This window comes from Passer montanus, unplaced genomic scaffold, assembly GCF_014805655.1.
Source record: "Passer montanus isolate IOZ18808 unplaced genomic scaffold, ASM1480565v1 scaffold9, whole genome shotgun sequence".
NCBI classification, from domain to species: Eukaryota; Metazoa; Chordata; class Aves; order Passeriformes; family Passeridae; genus Passer; species Passer montanus.
In genome coordinates this window covers 15675664-15683774 of record NW_024374367.1, presented here as the reverse complement: position 1 = coordinate 15683774, position 8111 = coordinate 15675664, and the positions used below count along the sequence as shown (strand labels likewise).

The 8111-nt window shown below is 48.9% G+C and overlaps 1 long non-coding RNA gene across 1 annotated transcript in view; it reads left to right on the top strand.

Moving 5' to 3' along the window:
* Nucleotides 1-355: 355 nt before the first annotated feature.
* LOC120495733 overlaps nucleotides 356-8111 on the top strand; it is a 57513-nt gene continuing 49757 nt past the window's right edge. Inside the window, exon 1 of the long non-coding RNA XR_005626135.1 lies at nucleotides 356-635. This is a non-coding gene — a long non-coding RNA (uncharacterized LOC120495733). The remainder of the gene's footprint in view (nucleotides 636-8111) is intronic.

Genomic DNA, 8111 nt, shown 5'->3' with positions numbered 1-8111 from the left:
TCATATATACTAAATTTTAAAGGCCTTTTAGACTTATGGATTTATTTAAAAAGAAAAAAAAAAGGTTTATTCTTGATGTCCTGAGCACATTATTGCAGTAACCTCACTGCTGGACCACAGCTTTGGCACAACACACACATCCATAATGAGGGACTGCCTGTTCTAGGGAGGTTTTATTACAAAAGAAAGTGCACAAGTATATTAGGAAGAGGGGGGAGAACAGAGAAGTCTATTTTTTTGGCAAAGCCTTGTATTATAGATCTCATTTCTCTGGTTGCAGCTGCCTTTAGGCACCCATTTCAGTGAGCTGCTCTGTTCTGCTTAGCTGTAGATGCTTCCCAAATTTCCTCTTTGGTGAAACAGGCATTTGTGCAGGTTCCCCATAAAAATGACTGATTTGGGTTTTACCAGGAGCTCTGGCACTTCTCCACTACAAGAAAGAATTGCATTTATAGAGAGGTTTATCAAGATGGGAATAGTGAAACAAACATTTTAAATGTCCAGCAGAATCCTCTGTCTTCCCCCAAACAAGCCTCCCTGGGCAGGAATTTCAGCCGTTCTGGAATGAGAGCCTCCTGAAAGGAACCTGGCTCCCTGTGGGACTGCCCAGCTTCCAGCCCTGCTGCTGGGGGAAGGTAAGAGAGCTCTGTTTTCATTTACTATTTATGAGATGTTCCTATTGCCAAGTGACCACAGCATTCGGTGCTTTTAAGAATCTGCAAATGAGATGAAGCTCATTATTTTTTCATGTGAAAGGGATTATTGCAATGGGAGTGCAGGGATCTGTAACCTCAGAGATGGCTCTTGCTGGGGGATAGATTTGGAGGCTTTTGCTTTAGGAAGTCAATAAAGAACACAGAGTATTTCCCAGTCATTCTGCTCAGCATCTAAAGCAGTATTTATTGGGAATAACAGTAAAAGGGATTTTTTTTTAATTGCAGACTGGGACTTGTAGGAAATTGCCCTCCTCGTGTGTGCGTTTTACTGTGCAGTGTTGAGAGAAATGCAGGGACACGTTTCCAAAGGAAATCTTTTTCTTAATAAGCAAAAATCCCTCATTATCCATTCCTGCCCCCACCCATCAGAGCAGATCTCAGGGTCCTGAGGGACAGCAAAGGCTGGAGGCACAAATGCAGCTTTTCCTTGGATTTTGGGGTGCCCCAGCCCTCCCTGCAGGTCACACACAGGATTTAAGCATAACCTGAGCATTTTTCAGACGTGTCTGTGTGAGCCAGAGTTCTCAACAAGTGGCCAAGGCACTGCAGCTGCAGGAGGGGGCACCTGGTTGAGCAGCGTGGCTGGGGCAGCTCAAGCTATGACACAAAAGAGCCAATTCAAGGGAAATATCACAACTCTGCTGTGTGTGGGAAGGACCAAGGGGCACCGAGCAACTGCTGAGCACTTTCTGGAGGCCTGGGAGTCACATCCCTGCTCCCAGCTCCGGGGATGTGCAGGGAGCAGGCACAGGTCACTGCTGCCCTCCAGGACAATTAGCACAACATCCCTGGGGATTTGCTCACCAGCTGCCAGGGAGCAGCATTTGCAGTCCTCAGGTGCCTTTTAAGACCCCAGACTAATTTCCTTCCCCGTGTTCCTGCTCTGCTGAGCTCATGCTCCACAAATGCAGTAATTGCAGGCATTTGTTTTGAGCCTCACAAGCCCGAGCTCCAGAGCGAGTTTTATTTACTGCAATTATATCTGGCAGGTAATTTCTAGTAAACCCAGGGAAATGATTAACCTCCCACTAAATTCATGAACAGAAAAATAGGGCAAATTGATCAAATAAGCTGTTTCCTACCTAATAAAAAAAATATTACAAATATAACATCCTGGAACAGAAATAGCTCTGTTGAAACCATAAAGACAAGCAGGAACCTGCTAGAGGCATCTGTGCAGAGATTTTAAATTTCTAGCTTATCTCCTAACCAGGAGTTATTCTTATTTTACCCATTGCTGGTGGTGGAGCAGCTTCAGCTGTGCCCATACCTTGTGTCACAGATGAGTGACTTCTGTTGCCTCAAGAATCACAGGCAAAGGTATTAGCAGAAGGGGATTTAATTTAAATTTGTCAGAGTGTGATTGAGCAAAGTTTGATGGCTAGTTTTACTCTTATTCATTACTGCATGGGTGATTTCTGCAAAGGAAAAGGGAGTTAGAATTGATTTAAAGTGATTTACACAGAGACCAAAGAGCCAAAAGGGTCAGGGAGACCCTTCTGTTGAGTCATCAGGTGCAGAGTGGAATTTCTTTCTTATTTGAGTTTGGATAAGAGGCAAAGATAGCCTGGGATGTGAGAGCATCCATCTGGACAGGATACAGAATGCTGGAAGCAGAACTTTTTTGATTTCCACAGCAATATCTGTGTGCATTCCCCCATCAGGGGTGTCTGAGAACCATCCCAGGGCTGAAGGAGCTGCCACAGGGCTGGCACCCTTGTACAGTGCCCAGAACTGGCATTTCCAGCTCAAAGCTCTGCTGTATGACCTTGTGTCACTCTAAAATTCATTTTCCATCCCCACCTGGGGCTGAGGGCAGCTCCATCCCAGCCTGGCTTGGGAAGTGCAGCAGGAGATGGGAGATGAGGAAGAGTTGCTTATCCTCATGGCAAAGGAGCTTTCAGCCTCATCCCTGGTGCTCCCAGACTCCAGACACACAACAATGTCACTCTGAGGCCCGGGTTTCCTCCTCCTCTGGCCTGATGGTAACCAGGAGTGACAGGCTGTGAGCTGGAGCTGATCCATCGTGTGGCACCTCTGTCCCCCTCCCGTGCACCGCTGGCCAGGCTGGGCACAGCACCATTCCAGCTGCTTCCTGCTCGCCTTGGCGTGGGCAAAACCACGAGCTCTGTCATTTGGGGAAGGTTTTTCCTTTTCTGCAGGGCTGCTGGGTTTGCTGTGCCCTCCCAGCCTCAGCCTTGCTGGGTACAAAGTGGATAGATGGCAGCAAGGGCTTTCCAGGCTGGCAGGGTGCAGGTTTGAGGGTTTCTTTCTCCTCCTTGTCCTCTCCCAGGCACAGTTGTCTCTCTGATCCTGGCTGATGGGTGATCGCCTCGAGGTTCCCACACAAAGAGTGGCAATGAGTCCCTGGTGGAGCCCTGGGCAGGCAGGCTGTGCCAGTGGAGGTACCCACTCACCTGCACTGCCCTGCCTGCCCGGGCTCAGCCTGCAGGCACTGCTTGCTGCTGCTGGCATTGCAGCAGCGTGGCATGGCATGGCAGGGGGGTGGCAAGGGCTGGGACAAGGGGAGAGGGCTGTGCTGGCCCCTCAGGGCACAACAGGGACAGCCAAGTGACACTGCTCCAGGCTGAGGGCAGCCCCTGGGTCCCATCCCACAGGCACCTGCCCCTGCTCCTGGTGCCTCTGGGAAGGAAAACCAGCTGGGTTTGATTCCCAGGGACACCCCTGGCACAGCCCTGGGCTGGCAGCATTGCTGCTCCTTCCTTGGGCACTGAAATGAATTGGTTTTGGGGTTGCACTACAGAAGTTCAGGTTGGGTACCAGGAAAAAATTCTTCAGTGAAAGAGTGGCTGAGCACTGGGATGGCTGCACCTCACTGGAAATGTTCAAAAGTGGATGCAGCACTTTGAGATGTGGTGTGAAGGTTGGATTTGATGATCCTGAAGGTCTTTTTCATCCTTAATGATTCTGTGGTCTTGGGTGATAAATACCACACTGAAGGAAGCTTCCAGAACCTCCACCTCAAACGTCTTTTATGACTTTTAAGTACATTCCCTATTTCCCAGTATTTCCACATCATACAGAGTTGTTTTATTTGTATCTCTTCCTTCTCTTCCAGGCTCCATCCTTTTGAATGCTTGACCAAATTCATGATGAAATAAATTCTGTGTATATTGCTAAAGTTTATTCTGCTGCTGAAACATGGCACAGAAGTCTTTTGTCTGTCCTGAAACTTCAGACAAATCCTTGCTTCTTTTAAAATAACCTTTGAAATGTTTTTCATCCAAACGAGTGAAATAGCAAGAATAATAGATGTTGTAGGATTTGTAGCCACTATAGTTTCCTGCTTCTCCAAATGCTTTTGGAAATGCTGATTGATTTGTAACAAAGCTTGAAATGTCACCAGGAGGAATGAATGAAAAATACACTGCTCTAATGTATGTAGAAGTTGAAATTGGCTCAAAGTTTTAACCTTTAGAGGTGCTTTTTTTCCTTTTCTTCCCTTTTTTTAACTTTTCACAGCAGTCAAGGAGTTGGAAAGATAACCAGGAACAAAATGCACATAGAGGAAATGAATAAATTATGCTCTTATTTTTGGCACATTTACAAGAGAGACATTTTAAAACTCCACTTCAGTGACAAAAGAAAGGATTGCTCTACTTAAAAGAAAGCCTGTTCCCTCTGCTGCAGAGGGATGCTGTGCTGCTGAGGTCTGATGGATCCCTGGCCTGGCTCAGCTCTGCAGGGGGAAAAAGCCCTGACTGTGCCCACAAACACCCCAGAGGCTGCAGGGAGGGGCTGTTTGGGGCAGGGGGATCATGCCTGCCTTGCTCAGGGGTGGGATGTGCTGGAGATGTCCTGGCAGTGCTCCTGCCCAGCTGGGTGTGCTGGGCCAGTGGCAGTGCAGTGGCTCGGTGAGCTGGGGTGGCTTTGGGCAGCGAGGGTAACAAGGCTTTGTCTGCTCTGGAATTTGCAGTAGTTGGAGCTGCAGAATGAGGTAAATGTGGTTTGGAACCCATCCAGTTTCAGATCCAGCACGCTGACCCTTCAGGGACGTTGAGGCTGCTCCAGGGCCACCAGCTCCTCTGTGTTCTGTCCCTTTGTCCCTGCTGTGTTCCAGTCCTCACAGTGCTCAGCGCTTGTCACTCAGGCTAGAAATGTCTGCTGCTTTCTGGGGTTTGCTGCTTTTCTGTTTCCTGATGAATTTACCCTCTGGAGTATAAAACAGAATACCAAAAGCCTCGGGATCTGCCTCACTGCAACCAGTGTGTGCTGGAGGATGCCAGCAGCTGGAGCTGCAGTGCTGGGAGGATGGAACTCCTTGGGGCTCTCTCTGCCCATCCTCCTCCTCAGTAACCACTGATCTGGGCAGTTTGAACCCAAACAGGAGCTGAGCAGTGAGTGGTTTTTGTTGTCACTGAGGACCAGCGAGGTGGCTCATCCTCCCTGCCCCGACAGGACCTGTGAGCTCCAGCTCGGTGCTGCAGCAGAGCTGTGCAAACCTGCTGACAAATGAGGTGTTCCAGCTTTCCCCCAGGATTTTGTGGGTGGAAATCAGGGCCCTTTCCTTCCTGCAGCTCCCTCTGCCCCTGTAGCAAGAGCTGTTTCCTGGGGTGATGCTGTGAGGAAATATGAGAGACAGGAAATACTGAGCAAAAGCAGGTAACAGCAGCAATAAAAACTGCAGGTTCTCAGGTTCCAGTTCATTCCAGTACCCTGAAGCTTGCTGCCCCACTGGAGGGGGAGTAAGCCAAGCTGGTGCCCTGGTGTGTCTGGAGGAAGGTCAGGAGGGAGCTGCATTGCAAATGAATGAAATGAATCCTGGAGCAGTAATTACAGGGCTCTCTCACCTTGTTCCTAGACTTTTTTTTTTTTTTTTTAACAGAAAAAGGCTCAAGATGAATCCACCTATCTCATTTCAGCCTCATGATGTGTTTGTTCAACATAAAAAATCAATGTTGAACTAAAATTTAGTGGGGAAGGAGAAGGTCTGTGGGGATTACGTTCCTGTTCAGTGCAATTTTGTGTTTTACTGCTGCATAGCCTGGCTGGTTAATAAGGGCTCCGTGAATGGGAGTCTGCATTATTGCTGTGCTGGTATGTGAAAATCAATCCTTGTAAATTTATTGGTGGCCACGTGCTCTCTTTGCTGTCGTTATAATTGGGGGCTGTCATTGATTGACAGCAGCCAATAACCAAAAGCACTTTTGCAATTCTGATCCCCATCAAACACCAAGGGCAGGGAGTGTCCTTGTGCCTCACACTCTGCCCCAAGCTTGGATCACTCCACAGATCACTGGGGTGAAGAAACTTGTCTGGAATTGAGGGGAAGCAGCTGGGATGGCCAGGGAAGGGTTGTGCCTTTGGCCAAAACAGCAGGATAAACCCCAAATCCCTACTTTTGGGTTGATGAATCCTTTCTCCTTGCATCTAACAGGAGCCCACTGAAGCACCTGGCAGGGATTCTTCCTCTGACTTTGTGCTGGATAATGGGCAGTTAATGACAGTTTGTACTTGGCTGGGGAAGGGTGATAAGGAGAGGGAAATTTGCATCCTCTGGAAGCAGCGCAGGCTGGATTCCTGTCTGGGCTTTTTATCTGATCTGGAGAATGGAGATGGCTTCAGAGAAATTGAGCGTGATCATCTTCTGGGAAGGCTGAGGGAGGCAGAAGCAGCCTGCTGGAAGGGGATCACTCCTGGGCTTCCCAGACTGCTGGTGAGGGATTTCGGGAACAGCCAGGGAGCTCCTCCATCAGGCACCAGGCTGGCTCCAGCAGGGCTCCAGCCCCGTGGCTTCAAACCCCCAGTCAAGCCACTTATGGCACCTGATTACCTACACAGCTCCCAGCATCTGATTGAAAAGGTTTGATTGCTGAATGTGAACTGGGATTAATTTGGTTAGGGCACCAAAAGTAATGGCATTTACAGGAATTAGCTTTGGATGTCAAAATGGAGATAAAACCTCCACCTTTCTTCTTGTAAGCAACACCTGCTATAGATTTGACCTATAGGAACCCAGTTCATGTGGTGCTGATGAAAAACAAATTTGCCTTTACCTGCACACATTAAATTTCTCTTCCCTTGGCTGATGATCCTCTGCATGTTGGCATCCTGACTGCTCTAAAGAGTTCTGAATTAATGTTGAAATTATTCATTTGGGTGGTAGGAGCATCTGTTCCAGTGTTATATCCGTGTCTGGTGTTTCTTCATTATACATGGCATGATGCACTAGAAAGGCACTTGAGATGCAGCTTATAAAAATACCACATAGGCAGGGAAGGCATTTATTGAAGAGAATTTGGATGCATTCAGGGACAATCCCCCTCAGGTGGGTGATGCTGAGTGCTGGGGGTTGATTTGGGGATGTCTGCAGAGGGAGCAGCTGCTGGCAGCTGGCTCCTTGGGCCAGGGAATCACAGCTTTGCTCAGTGAGATTTGGGTTCAAAATGGGGACCTGGAACCCCAGAGCTGGGCTGGGAGAGCCTGGGGAGCCCCAGGGAGGAAGGGCCTGGGTCAGTGTGTGACACTGGGCAGGGGACCAGGAGGAAATGGAAGGGGTGGACCTGGAGCTCCCAGGGTATCGGGGTTCGCTGTTTGTCTCTGCCCCAACACAGAACAAGGTGGCTCTGGGTGGCCACACCATGAAGGACGAGTCTGGACTCTCAAGTTTTCTGTCTTCAATTTTGTTTATTAATTCCTATCTACAATATTTTCTCTCTGCCCAGCTGAGGTCTGCTCAGCAGGACAGCCCAGTGCACTCCCCCCCGCCCACGGGACGGTTGTGTCTTTTATAGTGAAAATTACATCTATCATATTTACCTTTAATTCCCAATACTTTTCACCCTTATTGACAAGTGTACCTTCACCATGAACCAATCCAAAAGTGCCAACATCACCACAGAAAATGGAAGACATGAAGAAAGAAGAACCCAGGACCACGCCCTGAATCCTCCATCTTGTCTTCATGACCCCCCTGTACCTAAATTCTAAAATTTATACTTCACCTTGCAAACACACTATTCACACCCTAAAACTTCCCATTTCCTCATACACAGATGTTTCATCTCTAGATGGATCAAAGTCAAGCCACCAGACACTTTAGGCAACATTCCAGGATCTCTGAGCCCCCCAAGGGTTCTCTCGGCGACTCTGGACATTCAGAGCGATGTGTTGAGCTCCCACACCATGGGTCCTGGCAGGGCTGGGGGACACTCAAGGACCAGAGCCACCTCTGCTGGCAGGGATCTGCAGCCTGGGGGGGCTGGCTGTGGGTCCAGCCAGGCAGGAGGAGGGCTGATGTCCCGTGGGCTGTGTCACCCCCAGGGGTGGCTCCCAGGGACAATTTGACCATCACAGCTCCAGGCTTAGGAACCATTTCCAGGGCTGACCACAAAGCCCTGCAGTTAAGATTAAACCCTGTCCCTCCAAAGACAG